General features: G+C 44.7%; 1 long non-coding RNA gene across 1 annotated transcript in view; it reads left to right on the forward strand.

Annotated features, from left to right (window-relative positions):
- Positions 1 to 4,649: 4,649 nt before the first annotated feature.
- LOC140456951 (uncharacterized) overlaps positions 4,650 to 26,932 on the forward strand; it is a 99,778-nt gene continuing 77,495 nt past the window's right edge. Inside the window, exons 1-3 of the long non-coding RNA XR_011953278.1 lie at positions 4,650 to 4,777; positions 13,170 to 13,296; positions 18,655 to 18,778. This is a non-coding gene — a long non-coding RNA (uncharacterized lncRNA). The remainder of the gene's footprint in view (positions 4,778 to 13,169; positions 13,297 to 18,654; positions 18,779 to 26,932) is intronic.

The following is a 26,932-nucleotide window of genomic DNA, read 5'->3' on the forward strand; positions in this document are numbered from 1 at the left end:
AGATATATTTTAATTCAGACAAGTGTGAGGTGATGCGTTTTGGAAGACACAAAGCAAGAGGAATGTATACGATAAACGGAAGGGTATTGAGCAGCTCTGATATACAGAGGGATCTTCAGTTGCAAGCTGAATGATCCCTGAAAGTGGTGAAGGAGGCGAATGGCAGGCTTGCCTTCTTTTGTCAGGGGAGTGAATATAAAACTATGATCAGGCCACCTTTGGGGTATTGTGTGCCGTTTTGATCACAACATTATAGGTAGAATGTGAAGGATTTTGGGAAGGTGGAAACAGGTTTGCCAGGATGTTGCCTGGATTGGGAGAGGTTAGAAAATCTTGGATTGTTCTCTTTGGAAAGTCAATGGCTGTGGGGTGACCTAACTGGCACAGACAGACTTTGTAAACCATGGTTTACTACTGAAACTGCATCTCTTGTTAAGAAGAAGAAAGAGGCTTTTGTGTTGGTGAGGCAAAATGGTACAGATGAAGCAATAAAGAGTTACAGATCAGCTAGGAAGGATTTAAGGAGAGAGTTAAGAAAAGCAAAGGGAGGACACGAGCAGTCTTTAGCAAACAGAATAAAGGATAACCCTGAAATTTTCTCTTGGTGTGTGAAGAATAAAAGGGTGATTAGGGTAGGAATAAGGCTAATCAAAGACAGAAGTGGGAAGTTGAGTGTGTGAGTGTGGATCCTGCAGAGATCGGAGAAGTGCTAAATGAATATTTCTCATTGGTGTTTACACAGGAAAAGGAGAATATTGTAGAGGACAAAAATGAGGTACGAGATATTAGACAAGAAAGGATTGAGGTTAGTTACGCACAGGTGTTATCAATTCTAGAAGGAGTGAAAGTAGACAAGTTCCCAGGACGGATGGGGTTTATCCGTGGATTCTCTGCTCAGCGAGGGAGGAGATAGCAGAGCCTTTGGCTTTGATATTTGAGTCATCATTGTCTATGAGTTTAGTACCCGGGGACTGGAGGATTGCAAATGTTGTGCCCTTGTTCAAGAAGGGCAGCAGAGATAGAAAACTGGCTAACCGGTCGAAGTCAGAGAGTGATGGTAGATGGTAAATATTCAGCATGGAGTCCAGTTACAAGTGGAGTTCCGCAGGGATCAGTTCTGGGTCCTCTGCTGTTTGTAATTTTTATTAATGACTTAGAGGAGGGAGTCGAAGGGTGGGTCAGTAAATTTGCAGATGATACAAAGATAGGTGGAGTTGTGGACGGTGAGGAGGGCTGTTGTCGGCTGCAGAGGGACTTAGATATGATGCAGAGCTGGGCTGAGGAGTGGCAGATGGAGTTCAACCCTGCCAAGTGTGAGGTTGTCCATTTTGGAAGAACAAATAAGAATGCGGAATACAGGGTTAATGGTAGGGTTCTTGGTCAGGTGGAGGAACAGAGGGATCTTGGGGTCTATGTACATAGATCTTTGAAGGTTGCCACTCAGGTGGATAGAGTTTGTAAGAAGGCCTATGGAGTATTATCGTTCATTAGCAGAGGGATTGAATTCAAGACTCGTGAGGTGATGTTGCAGCTGTACAGGACTTTGGTTAGGCCACAGTTGGAGTACTGTGTGCAGTTCTGGTCGCCTCACTTTAGGAAAGATGTGGAAGCTTTGGAGAGGGTGCAGAGAAGATTTACCAGGATGTTGCCTGGAATGGAGAGTAGGTCGTACGAGGATAGGTTGAGAGTTCTCGGCCTTTTCTATTGGAACGGCGAAGGATGAGGGGTGACTTGATAGAGGTTTATAAGATGATCAGAGGAATAGATAGAGTAGACAGTCAGAAACATTTTCCCCGGGTACAACAGAGTGTTACAAGGGGACATAAATTTAAGGTGGAGGGTGGAAGGTATAGGGGAGATGTCAGGGGTGGGTTCTTAACCCAGAGAGTGGTGGGGGCATGGAATGCGCTGCCCGAGGGAGTGGTAGAGTCAGATTCATTGGCGACCTTTAAGTGGCATTTGGATAGGTACATGGAGGGGTGCTTAATCTAGGATAGAAGTGCGGCACAACATCGTGGGCCGAAGGGCCTGTTCTGTGCTGCATTATTCTATGTTCTATGTTCTATGTTCTAGATGACCCAGGTAATTATCGACCAGTGAGCCTTATTTCCATTGTAGGAAAGGTTTTGGAAAGGATTATAAGAGATAATAGTTAGAATCATCTAACAAGCAACAATTTGATTTCAGATAGTCAACATGGTTTTGTTAAGGGCAGGTCGTGTCTCACAAACCTCATTGAGTTTTTTCAGAGGGTGACCAAGCATTTAGATGAGACTAGAGCAGTTGACGTGGTATACATGGAACCTTTGATCAGGTTCCACGTGGTAGGCTGTTAGAGAAAATGCAGAGGCATGGAATTGAGTGTGATTTAGCAGTTTGGATTAGAAACTGGCTTTCTGAAAGAAGGCAGCGAGTGGTGGATGATGGAAAATAATCAGCCTCTAGTGCGGATATTAGTGGTGTGCCACAAGGGTCTGTTTTGGGATCACTGCTGTTTGTCATTTTAAAAAAATTCTTAGACGCAGGCATAGGTGGATGGATTAGTAAATTTGCAGACGACACCAATGTCAGTGGAGTAGTAGACAGTGTGGAAGAATGTTACAGTATGCAGGGAGGACTTGGATAAACTGCAGAATTGGGCTGAATGTGGCAAATGGAGTTCAATGCAGCGAAATGAGAGGTGATGCACTTTGTGAAGAATAACAGGAAGGCAGAGTACTGGGTCAATGGAAAGATTCTTGGTAGTGTAGATGTGCAGAAGGATGTTGGAGGCCATGTACATAGATGCTGGAAAGTTGCCACCCAGGTGTACAGTACTGTTAAGGCGGCATACAGTGTGTTAGATTTCATTCGTGGATGGATTGAGTTCTGGAACCGCAATATCATGCTGAAACTATCCAAAACACTGGTGCAGCCATATTTGGAATATTGTGTGCAGTTCCGGTGCCCATATTTCTGGAAGGATGTGGAAGCATGGGAAAAGGCGCAGAGGATATTTACCAGGATGTTGTGTGGTCTGGAGGGAAGGTCTTATGAGGAAAGGTTAAGAGACTTGAACGTGTTCTCATTGGAAAGAAGAAGGCGAAGAGAGGATTTGGTAGAGACGTACAAGATGATCAGAGGCTTAGATAGGATAAACAGTGAAAGTCTTTTTCCTCGGATGAAGACATTAGTGTAAATAAGGGGGCATATCTACAAATTGAGGGGTGATAGATTGAAGGCAGATGTCAGAGGCAGGTTCTTTACTCAGAGACTGGTTAGGGCGTGGAATTCACTACCTACTAATGTAGTTAACTCAGCCACGTTAGTGAGATTTAAACAATCCTTTAGATAAGCACATGGGTGATTTTGGGATAGTATCGGGGGATGAGCTGAGAATAGTTCACAGGTTGGTGCAAATTCAAGGACCGAAGGGCCTGTTCTGCGCTGTACTGTTCTCTGACTATTGTGCTTCAAGAGATTTTTACTGTCTTAAACAGAGTGATGGATCTTGTATTGTGGGCTTACAAAATGTCACTGATCTCTACCAAACATGTACGAGGTAGAGAATGCTTCCTGACCTGCTGCGCTTTTCCAGCAACACAGTTTTCAGATCTGATCTCCAGCATCTGCAGTCCTCACTTTCTCCATGTACGAGGTAGAGTCAGGCCAATAATAAGAGGCTGCAACAGGAGGGGGACAGGTAGCTCCATACAAAACCCGACTCCTTCTCAACTGTTTTCACCACAAAAACTGAGCGCCTTCCAGAAAAGAACCTCTATATCGCACCACTTTGCCCTACCATTGTGGTATCTGGCTGTGCACGAAGAGCAGTGCAACAGTCTGGATTGGGACCCTGAAACGCTTGGTAAAGAGTCAAATCATCTGAGCATTGAAAGCCCCACCACATTGCATGCATTTTCTCTTGTTTTCACTCTGTTCCTGACTTCCCTTAGTTTTCCTAATGAACCTGCTAAAGTTGTTATGACACACATCTGCACAAGCTGTGAATTGAACCCAGGCCTCTCGTCCAAGATTCGGGATATTTTCATCGCATCACAAAACATCGACTTTGTCCCTTGCCTGCTAAGTAACGCCTGAATCAAATCTGCAATTGGGAGGAAGGGGCGGAACAGGTGGACCGAGTAGCGGCCGGTCCTCTAACCAGAGTGAGTGAGGAGAGGGGTCAAAGCATTCTCGGGAATGAACGCTTCAAGATTGGTCAGAGAGCAAACTATTTTGCAGGAGTGATCATTCTCATTACATAGTGGAGCTTTAAATGTCTCTCATAAATCAATGTTAGATTTTAAAAAATGCTGTAGTTGAAATGTAAATCTGATAACGTACATATTTCCAATCGATTTACACTACTTGAGGAAGAAACTTCTTTCCAATCTCCCAGAACAGTTGGTAATTTACATACCTGGCCGGTATGGTTGATTTGAACCGGACAAATTGCATGTTAGACATCTCTATGACTATAACTCGACAAAGCAATTGTTAATGACTAATATTTTACCCCTCAGTCTGTGCAGTTATGAATATTCTCTATAAACTCACTGATAACCTCAGACGCACGCGCAGTTTGGTTTCTATGCAGAGCATGCGCAGTGTCACGTTGGTCAGGACACAGAGAGAAACATGGAGCAGATTTTTCCGGTAGCGGCTGCGATCGGCTTCAGAGAGCAGCGATCAGAGGCGGTGTGCGGGATCCTCGCTGGGAGAAAGGAGCGGAGAGAATTCACAAGTCCCGGATAAAGGTTAAAAAAAAAACTCGGAAAAGACCCTCCAGGCCCGGGTAAGGAAGTGGCGTTCTCTGATCTGGGAAGCGGCCCAGGGTCACGGCCGCCATTTATTTGAGGGAAGAGGGAGCGCGGGCCTCAGGGCCGCCATCTTGAGAAGGTCAAGGTGCAGGAGGGCGGGGCTCTCGGGGTCTGTAGAACAATCAGAGGAAAGGGAAGCCCCATTGTTATTGATTAATTCCACGAACACAGCTTCACTGGGCGGTCCTGCAGGAATATCCTCTCTCAGTCCTGCTGTGATGATTCACCCAATCAGAACCAGCAGCTCTCCTCCTCTCTCAGCTCCCCTTCTGTCCTTCCTGCAGCATCTGACCCCTGGAAGATTGAGCTGCCTGTCCTGTCCCTCCCTAAATGTGTTTCTGTAATACCTGTGATATCCCAGTCCCATCTTCACTCAAGACAGAATTGCACGCGATAGATTTTTCTTAACATCAGTAATTGTTTAATACTCATTTACAGGTTTTTAATTACATCGTTTTCGAAGCATTTAATTCACATTTAATCATTTACAATGGTGGGATTTGAACCTGTGTCCAGAGAACATTTGCTGAGTTTCTGTATAAATTGTCTCAGAATAATACCACTAGGCTATCACTTCGCCTGCTCACAGGTTGCGCATCCCAGTGTTACATGATTCAAAACCCTTTCTTCCCGCACAATTATTTGATCCTGAACTCTGGTGATATCACTCAGTATCTCTCCATGTGGGATCCGTCACTGTGTGAGTCTAATTGATCCCTCTGTCAGCGTCTCTAACTCTTGCAGCTACTCCAGATCCTGAACCAACAGAATTCTCCACTACAGAGAGATGAGGCAGCACAGGCCAGGATTGGAGACTGGGATTTTCCAGATCTCTGTGGGCTCAGTGCCATTCTACATCTGTAGTCCTCACAGCATCAGTCTAATTTCCCATTCTGCTTATTTCTGTGTCCTCTACAGGTACTCATGGAGTTCCTGACTCAATAGACTTGCCAACTGCTGGTTGGGAAGATGATTGGTCAGCCAGAGAGACAAAGGTCATGGAGGTCGGGAGCCTTTAATAAATCCTGTCGCCAGAGCAGAGAGCAATGAGACGGCTCCAAATATTAGCTAACAGGTCATGACATAGACATAGTGCTGGAGGGGGAGCACAGTACAGACACACCTCAGGGTCAATCACCACCCGTACTTTAAGTTTTGTTGTACTGAGACAGCATCGGGAGTTCCCAGTTTTCAATCCAAGCGTTTGCTGTCTTGGTGAGCACCAGGATAACAGAGGGGAATGCAGGCCTGCAATGAGAGGGTAGTAATGCTGCCTGGGATATTTCTGTTCCCTATTCCCTCTCCAACACTGTATCTATGGCTTGTCTTGTGGACCAGTGTCTTCAATCATTCTAACTCCCATAACAGTTCCTATCTCTGTCATCCCCTCCCCTCTCACCAATTATTTGTCACATTTGAAATCTCCAGTCCAGACGACTGTCCATATCGCTGTAACTTGCTTCAGTCTCTACAATATGTCTTGTCTCAATAGTCTGCTCCTCCAGCAACTGGAGACATCGGGTCTGTTTCTGTGCTGCATGACTTTTTGTGTTGAGGTTTCCGAAATGGAATGAGTTGCATTTGCCTGTGTTTGGTCCATATCCCTTCAAATCTTCACCTCTCCGCGTACCTGCTCAAGTGTCCTTTCCATGTTGTAATTGTACTTGTTTTTACCATTTCCTCTGGCAGTCCATTCCATCCATGCACCATCCTCTGTGGAAAATGTTGCCCCTCAGCTCCCTCTTTAATTCCTTGCTCTGTCACCTCACGTTTTTTCCTCTAGCATTGGACTCACCTACCCTTGGCTATTCACCTTACTTAGGCCCTACTTGGTTTCATAAACCTTTGTAACATCACCCCGTGGCCTCCTCTGCCTAGGAGAAATAGTGACGGCAATGTTACAAATATCTCCAACTTATGTACTCAATGCTCTGGCCACTGATGGCAAGTGTCCCAAATGCTGCTTTCCCCACCCTGTCCACCACTGATGCCACTTCCAAGGAACAATGTAACTGCACTCTTTGGTCTCTCTCTCTGTTCGTTAACACTGTCCAGAGCCCTACCATTAACTGTATTAGTCCTCCCTGGTTTGTCTGAACTAAATTCAACACCTGAATTAAACTCCATCTTTCATTCCTTGGCCCACTGGCCCAGTTGATTAACATCCCCTTCAATAACTATTTTCCCCGCCCACTCTTCCACTAATCTTGGTATCCACAAACATAATAACAGGGGGTCCGAAATTTTCACTCAAATCGTTTATGTAAATGGTGCACAACAGTGGTCCCAGCACCAATCCTTACAGCACATTGCTGGTCAGAGGCCCCAGTCTGAACAACAACCCTCTCCCACCACCCTCTGTCTCCCACTGTCATCCCATTTTGTATCCAGAAGGCTAGCTCTCCCTGATCTCTTGTGATCTACCCTTACTAACCAATGTATCATGTTACACCCTGAACAAGGGTTTGCTGAAGACAGAAACAGCGTCTGTTGCTCTGCCTTCATCTATCTTCTTGGTCACATCTTGAACAAACTCCAGTCAAGTTTGTGAGACATGTTTTCCCACGCACAAAACCGTGCAGGCTGCTGTAATCAGTCCTTGTCTTTCCAAATGCATGTAAGTCCTACCTCTCAGAATGACCTGCAATAACTGACCCACCCTGATGTTTCGTTCATCAGTCTGTAGTTCCCTGGCTTCCTCTTGCAGCCTTTATTAATTAATGACACATCATTATAATCATAGTCAGAGAGTCATACCGCACTGCTTGGTTAACGCTAACCATACTCGAAAACTGATCTCGTCCCACCTGCCTGTTCCTTGATTATATCCCTTCAAACCTGTACTAATCCTAATGTCTTTTAAACATTGTAATTGTCCCCAAGTTCACCCCTTCCTTGGGAAGTTCATTCCACACACAACCCACTCTCTGTGTAACAATGTGCCCCTCATGTCTTTTTTAAAAATGTCTCTCCTCTTACAATTAAAAATGTAGCTCCTAGTCTTGAAACTCCCCTGTCCACGGGAAAAGACAACTCCCATTACTTCTATCTATCCCCCTCGTTATTTTATAAACTTCTATGAGGTCATCTGTCAACATTCAGGTTTCAATGAAAAAATACCAACCTATTCAGCCTTTATTTATAACTGAAAACTTCCATAACCAGCCACATCCCAGTAAATCTCATCTGAACCCTCTCCAACTTAATAATATCCTTCCTATAACTGGGCGACCAGAACTGGACACAGTATTCCAGAAGAGGTCTCACCAATGGCCTGTAAAATCTCATTGTGACTTCCCAACTCCTATATCCAAAGGACTGAGCAATGAAAGCAAGTGAGGCAAGCACCTTTTTTAAACATCATGTCTCTCCATGTTGCAAACTTCAAAGAATTATGTTTCTGAACCCGGGGTCCGTCTGTTCTACAACACTACCGAAGGTCCTACCATTAATTGTGTAAGCCCTACCCATGTTTGTTGCACCAGATGCATTACCTCACATTTATTCAGATTGAACTCCATCTACAGTTTTTCAGCCATTCACACATTTCATCCGGATCCCTTTGTAATCTCAGAAAACCTTCTTCACTGTCCACAATGCCACCCTCCAGCCTAACAGCTTATCACACATGGTACAGATATCTCGGTTAGGGGCCCTACAATTTCTCCAACAGCTTCCCACAATGTCCTGAGATACATTTGATCAGGGCCTGGGGATTTATCCACCTTTGTGGTTTTAAAACTTCCAGCATCTCCTCTTCGATAATGTGGACTCATTCCAAGACATTCAGTCACAGAGATGTGCAACACGGAAACAACTTCGGACCAACTCCTGCATGACGTATCTAGACACTTTTGCCAGAACTTTGCCAGTATCCCACTAAACCCTTCCTGTTCATATACCCATCCACATGCCTTTTAAATGTATTTCTATCAGCCTCCACTATTTCCTCTAGCAGCTTATTGCATAGACTGTGCAGGAGCCAGTTGTCCTTTAGGTCCCTTTGAAAAGTTTCCCTCGCACTGTAAAGCTATGCCCTGTTGGTTTGGAATCCACCAGCCCTGTCGAAAAGACCTTGTCTGTTGCCCCTATCGATGACCATTATGATTTTAAACACCTTTATCAGGTAACTCCTCAGCCTCCCATGTTCAAGTGAAAACAGCCCCAGCCTATTCAGGCTTTTCCCTGTAGCGCAAACCCTCCAACCCTGGCAGCATCCTTGTTCATTTCTTCTGAAACCTTTCATGTTCCACAACATCCTTCCGATGGCATTGAGACCAGAATTGCACACAGTATTCCAATAGTAGTCAGGCCAAACACTGTTTAGTTCCCTGAGCGCCCCAGTCCTTATCCACAGTAAGTTCCAAAGTGAAATATTTGTCTCGGATCTTGTAGTTTCACACATCGTTGCCTTCAATGATCATTAAGGAGACCGGGTTTGTCTCGATCTCTTCTTTTGCTCTTAATACACTTGTCGTGTCTCTTTGGATTCTCCTTAACTTTCTCTGCCAAAGCGATCTCGTGTCCCCTTTTGACATTGCTGATTTCCATCCTAAGTGTATTTCTACAGCCCCGATGCTCCTGAAGGGATTCCCTTGAGTCAGCCAGTTATATCTGACATGTGCCCACTTATTTCTTGACCAGACCCTCGAAACTCAGCCAGTGTTTCCTAATTCTGTCAGCATTGAGCTGCACACTAACAGGAATATGCTAGTGCTGAATGTTCATTTTATCCCGCTTTTAAAATATTCCTACTTGCCAGACTTCCCTTTACCTGCAAATAGCCTTTAAAAATTCATTTCTAATACTATCTTGCTCCATTGTATAACTTGAGCTTGTGGACGAGGCCTGTCCTTTTCCATCGCTACTTTCAAATTAATACAAATGTCGTGACTTTCCAAAGCGCTCCCCCACTAACACCTCAGTCCCTTTCCCTACCTTGTTTCCCAAGGGAAGGTCATGTTTAGCCCCATTCTCCAGTTGGGCCATTTACATAATGACTGGGAGTTTCAGGAACACAATTAACAAATTCCTTCCATCCAAATGCTTAACACAGTAACAATCCCAGTCCAGGTTTGGAAAGGTTAAAATCCCATACCATTCCAACCCTATTATTCTAAGAGATATCTGAAATCTCCTGACATATTTGCTCCTTCATCTCCCATTGCCTATCGCTGTAGTACGACCATAGCAAACTAATGACCAATTTTTATTTCTCAGTGCCACCAATATCGCTGAACTGGGCGATTCTGCATGAATACTCTCTCTAGGTCCTGCTGGAATGTTTCACCCAATCAAAACCACCAGCTCTCCTCCAGTTTTGCCTCCTGTTCTGTCCTTCCTGAATCATCTGTCCCTCCCTTAGCTGTGTTTCTGTAATACCTCTGATATCCCAGTCCCATGTTACTATCCATGCTCTGGGTTCATCTGCCTTATCAGTCCGGCCACTTGCATTGAAATAACTGCAGTTTAATCCACCAGTTTTCCCTCATTGTCTGCTATGTTCTTGCCTGCCTTGTCTATTTATATTGCTCTCTTGAACATCTGTACCAGCCTCAAATTTCTTTTGGCCTTACAACTGTTTGGGGTCCCACACCCCTGCAAGATGGTTTAAATCCTCTCGAGCAGCTCCAGCAGCTCTCCCCATCAGGATATGGGTCCCCCTCCTGCTCCCAGTTCAGGTGTCTTCCCTACCCTGTCTACTTATGCTGACACCTTTCAGACATCCAGGGACTTGTCCACCAAGCTCCATGTGTTCCTCAGTACTCCAGGAGGACCTACCAATCATGATCAATATCGTTCCCTTGTGAGACTTCCCACAGTGCGTTATCTCACAGTGATTAGAAGTAAACTCCATCTGCCATTACTCTGCTCAGTTTATCATCTGATCGATACCAGACTACAGGCTGAGACCATCCCCCTCACTGTGGAGAACACCCTCAGCTTTCATGTCATCTGCAAATCGACTAATGATACCTTCTCCTTTCACATGCGAGATAGAACATAGAACATAGAAGAATACAGCGCAGTACAGGCCCTTCAGCCCTCGATGTTGCGCCGATCAAAGCCCACCTAACTTACACTAACCCACTATCCTCCATATACCTATCCAATGCCCGCTTAAATACCCATAAAGAGGGAGAGTCCACTACTGCTACTGGCAGGGCATTCCATGAACTTACGACTCGTTGAGTGAAGAACCTACCCTTAACATCAGTCCTATATCTACCCCCCCCCCTTAATTTAAAGCTATGCCCCCTTGTAATAGCTGACTCCATACGTGGGAAAAGGTTCTCACTGTCAACCCTATCTAACCCCCTAATCATCTTGTACACCTCTATCAAGTCACCCCTAAACCTTCTTTTCTCCAATGAAAACAACCCCAAGTGCCTCAGCCTTTCCTCATAGGATCTTCCTACCATACCAGGCAACATTCCGGTAAACTTCCTCTGCACCCGTTCCAGTGCCTCCACATCCTTCCTATAGTATGGCGACCAAAACTGCACACAATATTCCAGATGCGGCCGCACCAGAGTCTTATACAACTGCATTAATGTACATAATAACCAGCAATGGTTCTTGCACAGATCCCTGTGGTACACCCGCTGGGCAAAGGCTTCCAATCGTGAAAACACCCTCCACCAATTGTGGATCCAATTTGCCAACTTGCATTGGATCCAATGGGCTCTTCCCTTTAGGACCAGCCTTCCATGTGAGACCTTGTCAAAGGCCTTAATGAACTCCATTTAAACCACACCATCTGCACTGGCCTCATCAATATCAGAGTACAGTCCTCTACCAAATCCATACAGACAATCCCTAATGAATTCCTGTCCTTTCGAATGTTGATTCATCGTGTTCCTCAGAATTGTTTCCAATAATTTCCCTCCCCCTGCTGTCAGACTATCTGCTCTGTAATTACCTGGCCATTCCCTGTTGCCCTTCCTGGACAAAGGAACCACATGAGCGATCCTCCAGTCATTCGCCACTTCACCTGTGGCCAGCAAAGTATTAAATATATCCAACAGGGGCCCAGCAATCTGCTCCCTTCCCTCCCATAGCAGCCTGGGATATATATTATTGTTACTGGGAATTTCGACGCCTTTTTGCCTGTGAATAAATTTAACGCCTCCTTCTCATTGATCTTAACATGTTTGAGAACCTCACCACCCCAACTGAAATCCACGGCTACAATGTCTTTTTCCTGTTTGAATACAGATGGAAAGTATTAATTGAAGACCTCACCTACTTCCTCTGGCTCCATTCACTGATTGTCCCTTTGGATTCTAACAGGCCCCACTGCTTAGTTGGGGATCCTCTTACTCTAACTGTACTTTTTAAATATCTTGTGGCTTATCCTTAACATTATCTGCTAAGAATATTTTGTGACCATCGTCGTCGTCGTCGTTCCCCCCCCCCCCCCCCCCCCGCTTTCTATCTAATGCCTTTGTTACCCATTATTGTTAGCGTCGTCCATTTTGCCTGAGTTTCCACTAGGTTTTGAACCTTCCACCTTTTGTTCACCCTGTAACCACATCTCTCTGCTGTCTAAATCTCTTTCATCTCTGTGTCACAAATTCAGCTACCTTATTGAAGAGACTTTGTCGATAGGGAAAATAAAAGTTCTGTACTCTTTTCCACAATTTCCTATCACAAACCAATTTGCTAATGTAGAGTTTTAGTTAAACCTTATCCCATCCTGTTCCTTTCTGCTTGTCTTCAGCCACATCCCCACGCTGCTCCGATGCATCACGTTTTCTATTTGGATTTGGAAAACACTTTGCTGTGTGTATGTCGTGCAGACCACGTGAGGATGGGCAGATGTCCTTCTCGAAAGGACAGGTGTTTGGAGTTTTTGTACATTAGCAATGGTTTCATACATATTTATGGATTGTTAATTATTATTAAACTATTGATTTGAAATTCCACCATTTCTGATAGTGAAATTCAAACCTGTCTCCCCTGAACATTGGATGACGTTTTGGATACATGCCCTAACATTAATATCACTAGGATATCACTTCATGTGTTCACACGTTGCTCATCCCTGAGCACAGAAACCTTTCTCCCCACACAACTGTTTGATCCTGACATCTTCCTGCATTCTGGTAATATCACTCAGTATCTCTCCATGTGGTATCCCTCACTGAGGGTCTAATTGCTGCCTCTGTCAGCACCTCTCCCTCTTGCAGCTACACCAGATCCTGAGCCAACAGAATTCTCTACTACAGAGAGATGCAACAGCACAGGCCAGGGATGTAAACTGGGATTTTCCAGATCTCTGTGGGACTCAGTGCCAATCTCCATGTGTAACCCTCACAGCATCAGTCTAATTTCCCATTCTGTCTATTTCTCTGCCTCTTGCAGGTAATCAGGAAGGTCCTGACTCAATAGACTTCCCAACTGCTGGATGGGTCGTCCATCACCTCATCGAATGCAGTGGGTCAGCTGGAGCGCAGGGAGATCTGGATCCTTCAATAAATCCTGTAGCGAGGTAATATCACTCACAGTGACCAGAGCAGAGGACATTTAAAGGGCGAGAATCTTCAGCTCACAGGACATGTTATAGATACAGTGCTGAAGGGCAAACACAGGTCATAAAGCTCCCAGTCTCAATCTCCACCCTCTTGTAAGAGGATTATTTTCCAGCTCTGCTGTCCTGAGCCTTCCTGAGACAGTATAGCGAGTTCACAGTTATCAATCCAGGCCTGTGCTGTCTCAGTGAGCATCAGTACAACAGAGGGGAAAACAGGCCTCCCTTATGTAAGTGGTATTGAAGCTTAAGATCCTTCTGTTCCCTGGTCCCTCTCATACATTCTCTGTTGTCCTATCATCGAGTCATACAGCACGGAAACTCACCTTTCAGTCCACCTTATCTGAGCCAGTGCCCTGAATGCTTCTTACTCTGAGAACAGTTCCTATCCCTGTAACTTCCTCCCTTGTCTACAATCCCACTGTATATTTAAAACCTAGTCCAATGCTGAATATTCTCCCTGTCTCTGTCAACTGCTCCAATCTGAATAATGTTCCCAATCCCAGCAATCTCCTCCTTTAGTCATTACAATAATCCCTATTACTGTCAACTTGCACAATACCCACAGCCCGCCCTGTCTCTGTAGCATCCTCCAGACTTTACCAACCACTCCCATCTGTGTACCTTCCTCCAGCCCCTACAGCACATCATATCACTATCACCTTCAATCCCTATAACATTCCTGCCTCCTGTCCTTCATCACCACATGGCCCCTGAAATCATACTATCCGAACAGACCTCCCTATCTGAGTAAACTCCTCCAGTCCCTTCAGCCTTTCCTGCCAGTGTAACATGCTCCAATCCCTGCAACCCTCCCTGTGTATAGTGTTCTGAAGCCAATTTAACCTTCCCCATGTCTGCAACCGCATCCATCCTCTGTGATATCGTCTGTCGCTGTGACCTTCTCCCAACACGACAATGTTTCCTTACTCTACCTCCTGCCATCACTACTAGCCTTCCTGACTCTGTAACCTCGTAAAGCACTAATACCATCCATGTACCTGAAACGTCCTCTTTATGGCTGTATCCAAGCCCACTCTGTACAGCTCCCTCTTTCTGTAACCTCCTTCTGTCTGAAGAACCATCCAGTGTCAACACCCCTCTGTATTACTAACTTCATCCAACCTCTTCCAGTTCCTCGCTATCACTGTACGTCATCCTATCCCTACTCGCCTCCTTATCACGTCATTTCATCTCTGCAAACCTCATGGTCATAATAAATCTCTTCTATCTCTACAAAATAGTCCAAATCTCAGTAAACTCTTCTCTTCCTACTCCCCTGCCTGTGCATGTAATCTCATTGAGTCTTTAGAAACATTTGCCTATGACCACTTCTGGAAAAGACGACAATATATGTTTCTCCAATGAACACTACATCCTATAATCCTCCCTGTCACAGTAACTTTCTCCAACCCATTCACACATTCCTTTTCAGTCACCTCCTCCAGCCTCCACAGGATGATTGACCATCCCTATCTCATTAAGTCTCGGTCAGACTCCAAAAGCCCCTCTATCTCTGTAACCTCCCATAGTTAATCCATCCCTTTCTATTTCTGTAACCGCCTCCATTCACTCCCTCCCTCCCTATCTCTTTCACCTCCCCCAGTCACTCCTTCTCTCCCTTCTCCTTAAGCTGACCAAATCACTCCATCCACAGCCTCCACAAATGGCGAGTCAAAGGGCCTGTTGCTGTGCTGCACTGTTGGATTTTCGAATTTCCTGGCATCTACCTGGCAGAGCCTCTCCGAATCCTAGATGTTCTGTTCAATTTCTTTGCGATTTTTTGAAATGTCAATGGTTCAACCTCAGTCTACGCCACCTCTTTCTATGAGAAAATCCCACCAACTCCAGGATCAGCTGAGTGATCCTTCTCTGACCTGCCTCCAATACAAGAATAGCTTCCCTTCGGGAACTCACACTGTTCATACTATTCGAGAGGTGGGCTGACTGGTACCTTGTATAGTTTTAGAAAGAAATCTATGTATTTTGACTCCATTCCATTTGTAATAAATGGCAGCATTTGCTTTACATTCTCAATTACCTGCTGACCCTGTAAGCTACCTTTTTCAGATTGGTACACAATGATTCCCAAAACCCTTTTGTGCAGTCAGTCTGAAACCAAACAGTGTTAGCCTGACAGTAAATCAGGAACGTGCTGGAGTGTATTATAAAGGATATGGCAATAAACGATAACTGGACACTTAGAAACAATTGGAGATGCATGATATTTTAAAAGGAGTATATTTTTAAATCTGCTGAATTCTATATTTTGGTGTCACCATAAATGGCAGAATAGGTAAGGGTGGGGGAGGCTAGTGGCAGGAGGGGTATATTTGAAATTTCAGAAGCATTTTGACAAGTTTTAACCAGGGCTGAAGAGTAGTGAGAGAGAGAATAGGGCCCCTGAAAGGTCAATGGGGCTGTCTATGAGGAATCACTGTTGATGTGGAATATCCAAATCAAATATTTTGCGTTAGGATTTACTGTGAAGAAAGATATGGAAGCTCGAAAACTTGGGAAAATACATAGTGATATCTTGAAGAGAGATTAAATTTGAGAACAGGAGGTGATGTATGTCTTAACATGCAAAAAGTTAGATAAAACCTTGGGACATGATCAGATGTATCCCAGTGCCTAGTGAGAAGCTAGGGAGGAATTACAGAGCCCTTCGCAGAGATATTTGTATCAGTGACAGCCACTATAGGCCAGTGAGACTGATGGGAGGGTAATTTGTTGGACTCGATTCTGAGAGAGGATCATCATACATTTGGAAAGGCAAGAACTCATTAGCGATAATCAACATTGCTTTGTGGGTGGAAACTGATGACTGAGTGTTTGTGGAGGTAGACAAATAACAGATCAAGGCAGAGCAATGGATGGTGTCTCCATGGACTTTAGCAAGGCCTTGGACAAGGGTCTGCATGGCAGACTTGTTATTATGTTTAGATCACACATAACCAGGGAGCGCTCACCAACTGGATACAAAACAGGATTGACGGTAAGAGACAGAGCATGTTCAGAGAGGGTTACTACACAATCTGCATGCCTGTGACCAACGGTGTGCCATGGGGTTCGGTGCTGGGTCACTGTTGTGTATCATTTATATAAACGGTTTGGATGATAATACAGGAGTCATCGTTAGCAGGTTTGTGAGTGAGACTGAAATTAGTGGTAAAGTGGACAGCGAAGAGGGTTATCTAAGAGTACAATGGGGTCAACAGTACTGCTAGACCAATGCGTTTAGGAATAACATGTGGCCAAATGCAAGATGTTGCGTATTGCTAAGGCAAACCAGGCTGGACTTGTACAGTTAATGTTCAGCCCCTGGGTAGTGTTATCAATCAGAAACCCAGGGATGCAGATACACAGTTTTCTTTTGAAAGTGGTGTCACAGGTAGACAGGCTGGTGAAGCAGGCATTTGGGATGGTTATCTTCATTGGTCAGAGCATTGAGATTAGGAGTTGGGATGTCATGTTGTGGCTGTACGGAACATTAGTGAAGCCACCATAAAGCATTATTGATTATGTGGAAAAGCACAACTGGTTCACTTATGTCCTTGAGAGAAGGGCATCTGACATTCTAACCTGAAGTGGTCACATGTGACTCCAGACCCACAGTAATATGTCAGACTCTGAGCTACCTCTGAGCAATTAGCAGTGGGGTAATGTACACTGGACCAACCGGTGACATCCTCAGCCCATGAAGGAATCAATGAAAATACATGTCCATCTCTACCTCTGCAAACCACTCCAGCTGTAACAATTCATACTGGCTTAGTAACATTGTTCAGGCCTTTGCCTCTCTCTGTAACACTGTTACTACCTCCAGCGCCTTCAACTCTCCCTGTTCCTATCATCTGATTAAACCCTGACAATGTTTCCTCTTCCTACTGCACTCACCCTGCTAGTCGACCCCTAGTGATCCCTTTTTTTAAAAAAATCCATATTTCTAAAGCATTGACTTCTTCAGAATTGTTCGGTTATTTTTGTATTCTCAGCAGCTCTTAATCAAATTTGGTAACTCCTGGGAATTACTGGGTCAAGACTGTCCGAAGTGGGGGAAGAGCATTGGTAAGGTATCGAACACCTCGATACTTGCTGTGGGCAGAAAGGGGAATCCAGAAGAAAACAGCACAAGGAGCGTGCTGTCACACCAACATCTCACCCACCCCTTCCCATGGCCACCTTCTCCCCCAAGTATAACGGAGTCTGTGGAAGGCCACATTGGTCTGTACAGCCACCTACAGACTCCCCCTCCCCCTGAGAGTGGGAGAGAGTCAGCCTCGTCTGTGACCCATCACCAATAAGATGGTGAGATAGGAAAGTTGAATTCAGTTGTCCTTCTGCCTTTTTTTACAAATTCCAATAATTCCCCGTCCAATGCCATGCCTTACAATGTAATGCTGAAAAGGGTCTAAGGACTGTCCTTCCAATTCTGTGTTCTGACTCTTATTACCCAGAATTTTGTCTCCTAATGATTGATAATCTGAGGCCACACATTTTCTTGATCATCCCATTGTTGTCCCTAGCGATGAGAGTTTCCCATCCTCCTTCCCATTCTGCCTGACTTTCCACAATATTGTGTAGCCGTGAATATTAATGCCCCACCTTTTGTTCACCCTGTGACCATGTCTCCCTGATGGTGATTAGATAGAAATCACAAGTCACACGTGCATATCCCTTATTGCAAATACTTCGTGCATTCAAATTAATAAATAGTAATTTACTCTTTAAATCACAATTTCCTCTCACAAACTTATCTGCTGATGTACAATTTTCGTTAAACTAGGCCTCTTCTGTTTCTTTCTGTTTCTCCTCAGCCACAGCCCCATGCTTCAATATTTCAATCTTTCTCTATGGAAATGGGAATTTCCTTTCAGCTTTTCCAAGTCCCTCCTTGTCTGTGTTAGTTTAAAGTACTCTACATAATCCTGGTCAACTATTCCCAGCACTGTATCATCCCATTACAATAGCTGACTCATCCCTGAGTACTGGTAGCAGTGCTCACTGCATCAGAACCACTTCTTTTGCCACCATGGTTTCATCCTAAAAACTTCCTGCACTCTGGTGATATCACTCAGTATCTCTCCATGTGGTATCCCTCGCTAGGTGGATCTAATTGCTGCCTCTGTCAGCGCCTCTCGCTCTTACACCTGGTCTGAGATCCTGAGCCAAAAGAATCCACCGAATCGCAACAGCACAGACCAGGGACGGAGACTGGGTTTTTCGTGGTCTCTGCTGGACTCAGTGCTACTCTACATGAGTTATCTTCACTGCAACAGTCTAATTTCCCATTCTGTCTTTTTCTGACTCATGCAGGTAATCAGGGTGATTCTAACTCCTGTTTCATCGATCACCTCATTGCAAATGCTTGGTCAGCCAGTGAGAGGTGGAGATGGAGATGGAGAGGGAGATCTGGAGCCTTCAGTAAATCCTGAAGCCGGTAAGATCAATCACACTAAACAGCACAGGGTGGAGGTAGTAGACTTCTATATTCAGACCCAGAAGACAGTACAAAGATACACTGCTGGGCTACATTCTAGGCTTAATTCCCACCATCTTGTGAGGGTCCTGCTTTCCCCTCCGCTGTACTGGTACTCCCTGAGACAGTACAGGAGGTCCCAGGCAACAGTCCTGGCCCATGCTGTATTAGTGACCTCTCTAATATCCTCCAGTCCCAATAATCCTTCCTCTGTTTGGAATCTTCTCTAGTCCACACAATGCTCTCTATCTCTGTCAGGTTCTCCAATCCCTAACACCCTAATCCTTAAACTTCTCCAGTAGATACTGAATTCCTTCATCCATGTAAATGCTGAGTCCTGTCTATCCCTGTAAGCTCCTCCTACCAATGCCACCCTCCATGCCAATGTGTTTTGTCTATAATCTCTCCATCCATCCCTATCTGGGTAAATGTCTCCAGTTCCTACAAACCTTCCTTATCTGTGAAAAAATTGTAACCTCGTTATCGTTCTCCAATTCTTCGATCTTAATCTATTTAAACTTCACCTGCACCCCACCAACCCGCCTGACCACAGGAACCTCTTTCAGTTTGTGCAACCCTCCCCATCTGTGTAACCGTCTCCAACCCAGCAACCTGCATTTTCTAGAGCCTAGAAGTCTTTTTATATCTGTGAACATGTTCAGTCACTACAACCTTCCATATCTCTGTTAGTATACATAATACTCTTCTCCCTGAAACACCCACTGTCTGTGCCTCTCTCTCTGGCTGCCTCTCCCTACATCCATTCCTATCTCCAGAGTATAACCCAGCTCTCTCTATCTCTGTAAATTCCTCCAATTACCCAAGCCCCTTTGTCCCACTGACACTCTTGACCAGATGTAACTCCGTTTAACTCTAACATCCTTGAGATCCTGTAAGACTCCCTATCTCTGTAACCTCTACCTATCTGTTAAAACTACAACTACTGAGGAATGACTCCCTCCATTCGCCATAAGGCAGATGGAATGACAGTGAACAGATATGATCGAACTGTCATGCTGGAGATGTAGATCCAGAATGACCATCGCAGGGAACTGAATATTGAAAGGTTGTTGGGATCTCGGCAGGCTAGGCAAAAAGCCAACAAGTTGTGAAGAAAGGCTGAGGTTAATGCATCAATGAGATAGCCACGTGGAACTGAAGTCCGAAATTTGGAGGCTATTTGGGTGGAGCTGGGAATGAACAAACAGCAGCAATCATTGGCCAGAGTTCTTTTATAGGGACCAACCACTAATGGTAATGTAAATATGGTTACAGTCAGGACACTGAATGTAGTTGTAGCAAGGGCAGTACAGGAACTGTGTGTGACAGTGGTCTCCATCCCGAGTGGATAACTGATGAGTATCAGGGCTGCAATAGATGGAATCGTGGATTGTATACGAGATGGTTTTCTATAACATCATATCAAGGAGCCAACAACAAAATTGTCTATTGTAGATCAAATGCTATGTAATAATAAATATCTAATAATGCCACGATAAAGGAGTGTTGTGAACAGAGACCCATAATGTTATGCAGGACATATTGAGTTTGAGCTCAGACCATGAGATGTAGGAGCGAAGTTAGGCCATTTGGCCCATTGAGGATGCTCTGCCCTACAATCAGATCATGGCTGATCTGATGACCTTCAACTCTAATTTGCTGCCTTTTCCCAAAACACTTATTTGCCCGATTCATTAAAATCTGACCAAGTCTGTTGTGAATATTCTTAATGACCCAGCCTCAACAGCCCCCTGCAGTCAGGAATTCCCACAGAGTCTCTACCCTCTGAGTGAAGACATTCCTCCTCATCTCCATCTTAAATGGGTGAGACCTTGCTGGGATTTTCTGCCCCCTGGTTACAGATTCTCACACCATGAAACGAACTGGAGTGACAGAGATAATTCTTGCAGATGAAATGAAAATTGATGGAGTTGTGGTTAATGAGCAAGGTGATCCAAGGGTGCAGGAGGTTACAGATCGGTAGGAAAGATGTGCAGAGAAATGACAAATAGAGTTTAATCTGGACAAGTCTGAGGTCATGTCAAATTCAAGAAGAAAGTTAGCATCCTGAGGGACATTGATATACAGAAGGATCTTGGTGCAAGTCAGTAACTCCCTGAAAATGGCAACAGAAGTGTTTCAGATAGGAAAGAAAGCAAAGGGAACACTGGCCTTCATCGGTCACAACGTTGGGTATAGTGATTTGCATCTGATGTTGTAATTGTACAAAACTTCTGTTTGGCCACGTTTGGAGTACTGTGTGCAGTTCTCATCTCCACACAATAGGAAGGTTGTGGAGCCTTTGGAGAGAGTGCAAAAGGGGTTTGTCAGCATGTTGTCTGTGCTAGGTTTTTGAAGGGAGTGTTAGGTATAAGAGGAAATTAAACAAAGTTGGATTGTTTTGTGAGAGTATCAGAAGCTGACAGGCGACCAGGTACAGGAAAATAAAATTATGGCAGGGACAGGTCATGTGGATAGTCAGAATCTCTTTTCCAATGTGTAAGTTTCAAATAGTAGAGCACAGAGATTTAAGCTGAGAAAGAGGAAGTTTAAATGAGATGTGTGATACACGTTTTTAACGTAGAGAATGAAAGTTACTGAGGGAGGTCGGAGAAGCAGAAATATGAACATAGCATTGAAGTGGCATTTGGACAGAAACATGAACAGGTAGAGAATAGAGGGATATGGACTATGTGCAGGTAGATGGGACGAATTTAGAATAACATCATGGACAGCACAGCCATGGTGGCCGAAGGGCCTATTACTGTGCTGTACGGTTCTGTTTTCTAACTTCCGGGCATCTGGGCAGCATGGTGTCACAGTGGTTAGCCTTGCTGCCTCACAGCGCCGGAGACCGGGTTCAATTCCCGCTGTGAGGCAGCAAGGTTCTCGCTGTGTCGGCGTGGGTTTCCTCCGGGTGCTCTGCTTTCCTCCCACAGTCCAAAGATGTGCAGGTCAGGTAAATTGGCCATGCTAAATTGCCTGTATTGTTAGGTAAGGGGTAAATGTAGGGGTATGTGTGGGTTGCGCTTCGGCGGGGCGGTGTGGACTTGTTGGGCCGAAGGGCCTGTTTCCACAATGTAAGTAATCTAAACTGTCAGATCCCCCCAGAATCTTGAATGTTTCATTCAATTTCTCTCTCATGTTTTCTGAATGTCAATGGGTTCAACCTCCATCTACTCCACCTCATGAGAAAATCCCTCCATTCTCAGGACCAGCTGAGTGACCCTTCACCGGCCTGCCTCCAATGTGACAATGTCGTTTCTTAGGGCACTCAGACTGCTCATAATGTTCTAGGTGTGGTCTGAATTGTACCTTATCCTAGATCTCCCTCTTTTTAGATGCCATTCCCTTTGTAATAAATGTCAGCATTTGATTTACCTTCTCTATTACCTGCTGACCCTGTGAGCTACCTTTTTCAGATTAATAAACAAGAACTTCCACAACCCTTTTCGTTGTCAGTCTGAAACCAATTACTGTTAGCCTGACAGTAAGTCAGGAGCATGCTGAAATGTGTTAGAAAGGATACGTGGACCTTAAGAAACACATTTTATACAAGAGACGTTGTTATTGAGCCTGTTGGATTTTATTTGTTGGTGTGAATATAAATGGTAGAGTAGATAAGGGTGTTGGAGATGTGGTGGTACGGAGGTTATGGATTATTTGAATTTTCAGAAGCCTTTGCACAAGTTTCAAGAAGGGCTAAAGAGTAACCTGGTAGAGAATAGGGCCCGTTAAAGATCAATGAACTCACCTATGTGTGGAACCAGGGGAGATGGTGAGATCTTAGCAAAAAAAAATCTTGTCAGTATTTACTATGGAGGAAGACATGGAAACTCGGGAGCTTGGGGAAATAAATAGTGATGTCTTGGAAAGAATCCTCAACAGAGAAGAGAAAGTGCTGTAATCTTAAAACAAATAAAGGTCGATCAATCCTCAGGAGCTCATTAGGTCGATCCTGGAACATCGTGGGAAGCTAGGGAAGAGATAGCAGTCTCCCTAACAGAGATATTTACATTATCAACAGACGCAGTGAGGTTCTGGAAGACTAGAGGGCGGCTAATGCTGTTCCATCACTTTAAGCTGAAGGGAAAAACCAGGAAATTACAGCCCGGTGAAGGGTAAGTTGTTGGAGGAGCTTCTGAGAGAAAGGAGTTACGTATATTCGGAAGGGCAAGGGCTGATTAGAGATAGTCAACATGGCTTTGTGAGAGGATAACAGTGTTTCACAAACTGGATTGACTCTTCGAGGTGGTGGAGACAGTGAGGTCTGCAGATGCTGGAGATCAGACGTGAGAGGGTTTTGCTGGAAAAGCACTGCAGGTCCGGCAGCATCTGAAGAGCAGGAAAATCGACATTTCCGACCGGAGCCCTTCAACAGGAATGAGGAGGTTGCCAAGAGATAGATGAATGTAGAGCAGTCAATGTTGTCCACACGGACCTCAGCAAATAATTTGACAAGATTCCAAGGGATGTAGAACGTCTAGTCAAGAGGAAGAAGGAAGCTGACTTAAGGTTGAGGAAGCAAGAATCGAGTAGAACTCTAGAGGGTGTCTCCGTGGTTAACACTGCTACCTCCTAGCACCAGGGAGCTGATTTTCATTCCAGCCCCCGGCGACTGTATGTGGAGTTTGCATGTTCTCCCATCATCTGCGTTTGTTTTCTCCCAGTGCTCCGCTTTCCACCGGCATCCCTAAGATGTGCAGGTTAGGTGAATCAGCCGTGCTAAATTACCCGTAGTTTTCAAGGATGTGTAGGCTTGGGCATTTTAGTCATGGAAAGTGTCGAGTAATATGGTGGGGGAATGGGTCTGGGTGGGATACTCTTTGGAGTCTTGGTATGGAGTTGTTGGGCCAAATTGCCTGTTTCCACACTGTAGGGATTCTCTGAAGGTACCAGGAAGGAACTGAAGAATGGACTTAGGACAGCTTGAGGGGGCATGAAAAAGCTTTGTTGGGAAGGATTAAGGAAAACTGTAAGGCATTCTCCACTTACATGAGGAACAAGAGCATGGCCAGAGTGAGGGTAAGGCTGATTAGGGATAGTGGAGGGAACTTGTGTTTGGAGTTGGAGGAGGTAGGGGAGGTCCTTAATAAATACTATGCCTCAGTATTTACGACTGAGATGGACCTTGTCATTTGTGAGGACAGCATGAAAAGGACTGATACATGTTTACAGGTTGATGTTAAGAAGGAGGATGAGCTGAGAATTTTGTAATACTTGGAATAAATAAGTCTGTCGCACCCGAAGGGAGATGTCCAAAGTTACGACAGGAAGCGAGGGAAGACATTGTTGTACCTTTGGCGATGACCTTTGCACCCTCACTGTCCACTGGAGTCATACCAAATGATTGGAGGGTGGCAAATTTTATTCCCTTGTTCAGGAAAGGTAATAGGGATAATCTTGGGAATTACAGACCTGTCATCCTTATGTCTGTGGTGTGCAGATTATTGAGGACGACTCTGAGAGACATGATTTATGATTCATTAGAGATAGTCAGCATGGGATTTGTAATGGGCAGATCATGCCTCAAATCTTATTGAATCCTTCGAGAATGTGACACAACACGTTTATGGCTAATTCAGAAATTACGGAGGCATGGGATACAGGGAAACCTGTCTGTCTGGATACAGAATTCCTGGCTCACAGAAGACAGAGGGTGATGGAAGATGGAAAGCATTCATCCTGGAGCTCGGTGACCATTGGTGTTCTGCAGGGATTTGTTCCGAGAACCCTGCTGTTTGTGATTTTTATAAATGACTTGGATGTGGGTGTGAAAGGGTGGGTCAGTAAGTTTGCCACTGTCACAAAGGTTGGTGGAGTGGTGGATAATGTGAAGGGCTGTTGTAGGTTGCAACAGGACATTGAGAGGATGCAGAGCTGGGCTGAGAAGTGGCAGATGGAGTTCAGTCTGGAAAAATGTGAAGTGATTCATTTTGGAAGGTCGAATTTGATTTTAGATTACAGAGTTAAAGGTGGGAACCTTGGCAATGTAGAGGAACAGAAGGATCTTGGGTTACATGTCCATAGATCCCTCAAAGTTGCCACCCAAGCTGATAGGGTTGTTTAGAAAGAATATGTTGTGTTGACTTTTCTTAGCTGGGGGAATTGAGGTTTAAATCCATGAGGGTATGCTGCAGCTCTATAGAGCCCTGGTTAGACCCCACTTGGAATATTGTGTTCAGTTCAGGTTCCCTCATTACAGAAAGGATGTGGAAGCTTTAGAGATGGTAAAGAGGAGATTTACCAGGATGCTGCCTGGACTGGAGAGCATGTCTTATGAAGAAAGGTTGAGGGAGGTAACGCTTTTCTCATTGGTGTGAAGAAGGGTGAGGGGTAACATGGTCCAGGTGAACAAGATGGTGTAAGGCGTAGACAGTGAATAATGCGAGACTTCACTTTTGCATGGCATAAATGGCTATTATGAGGGAGAATGATTTTAAGTGATTGGAGGATGGTTAAGGGGAGATGTAAGAGGTAGGTTTTTTACACAGTGGCTGGTGGGTGGAATGCACTGACAGCTGTGGTAGTAAAATTAGATACATTAGGTACATTTAGTAGACTTTTGGATAGGCACATGGATGATCGTAAAATGAAGGGTATGTAGTAAGTTTGACCTTACAGTCGGATAAATTATTGGCATGGCATCATGACCAAAGGGTTTTGTGCTGTACTGTTCTGTGTTCTACCTTCCTTGTGGTAAACTGGGTAATAAGCTCAGATCAATGCAAAAGGATAAGGCATTCAGGAGGAGCTAGTCAACTGGATACAAAATTGGCTTGATGGTAGAAGACAGAGGGTGATGGGAGACATGTTATTTTTCTGACTGGAGGCATGTGACCAGCGGTGTAGTCGGTCCACTGTTATTTATCATTTGGATAAATGGTTTGGAAGGGAATATTGGTTTCCTGGTAAGTAAGTGTTTTTGGGTGACACTGAAATTGGTGGTAAAATGAGCAGTGAAGAAGGTTATCTCTGATACAACAAGATGAACAATACTGCTGGGTTAGTGGGCTGAAGAATAGCAGATGGAGTTTAATTAGATAAATGTGAAGTGTTCCATTTTGGTGAAACAAACCAGGGTGGGACTTGCACAGTTAATGTTCGAGCCCTGGGTCGTGTGGTCAATCAGTGAACCAGGGGTGCAGGTACACAGTTTTTTGAAAGTGGTGTCACAGGTACACAAGCTGGTGAATCAGGCGTTTGGGATGGTTACCTTCATTGGGCAGAGCATTGAAAGGAGAGTTGGGATGTCATATTGTGGATCCGTTGCTCCCGATGCGGTCTCCTCTACATTAGGGAGACTGGACATCTCCTAGCATTGCGCTTTAGGGAACATCTCTGGGACACCCGCACCAATCAACCACACCGCCCTGTGGCCCAACATTTCAACTGTGGTTGTCAGTGACAGAAATATCTCCGTGAGGGACTACACATACCTGGGTGTCACCGAGACGGTGACCCTGTGAGGGAGCAGAGTGGAGTGGAAGCAGGAGAGACATATCTTTCTGCTGCTGTGATCCCCTGCATTGATTTTGAAAAAAACATAAGCGTCTTCACAGAAGAAAAAGTGAGTTCATTTGCTCATAATAAACCGTTACTTGCTGTAAATTGCAGCAAATTGACATTTTCTTTCCTGGAAGCAGGGCTGAAGGCTGATGTATCAGGAGTAAATGAAAGTCTGAATCAGTATCATAAAGAATCTCAGTCAGCTACAGGCCGATAAGCGAATGCATGTTAAACGTATGCCACTGTTATTAACTTTACACAACGTAATTCATTGAGTAAGACTAAACACGTTTCAGCTTAAGTCATGGTAGTGCCGGTTGGTCAAAGGAAAACGTTTTCTGTTACATTGGGAAGTCATAGCCCCTGCTGGTGTTCGAGACAAACACCGGGTCATTTAATGACTGGAGATTCTGTAAGACATCTATGATGCTGAGAGTTAGGTGGATAACACAGACAGGGAGGGGATCACACTGCTGTCATAACGGCCTGTAAGAAGGAAGGGAATGGGTGATCATTCAAGAGATACAATCTGGGAATACAGGATTACCCTGGGCGGAGAGGGGTGGTGAGACTCCCTCCCAATTCAGTTTCCCAGTTTGGAAGCTG

This window comes from Chiloscyllium punctatum, chromosome 31, assembly GCF_047496795.1.
Source record: "Chiloscyllium punctatum isolate Juve2018m chromosome 31, sChiPun1.3, whole genome shotgun sequence".
Classification (NCBI taxonomy): Eukaryota; Metazoa; Chordata; class Chondrichthyes; order Orectolobiformes; family Hemiscylliidae; genus Chiloscyllium; species Chiloscyllium punctatum.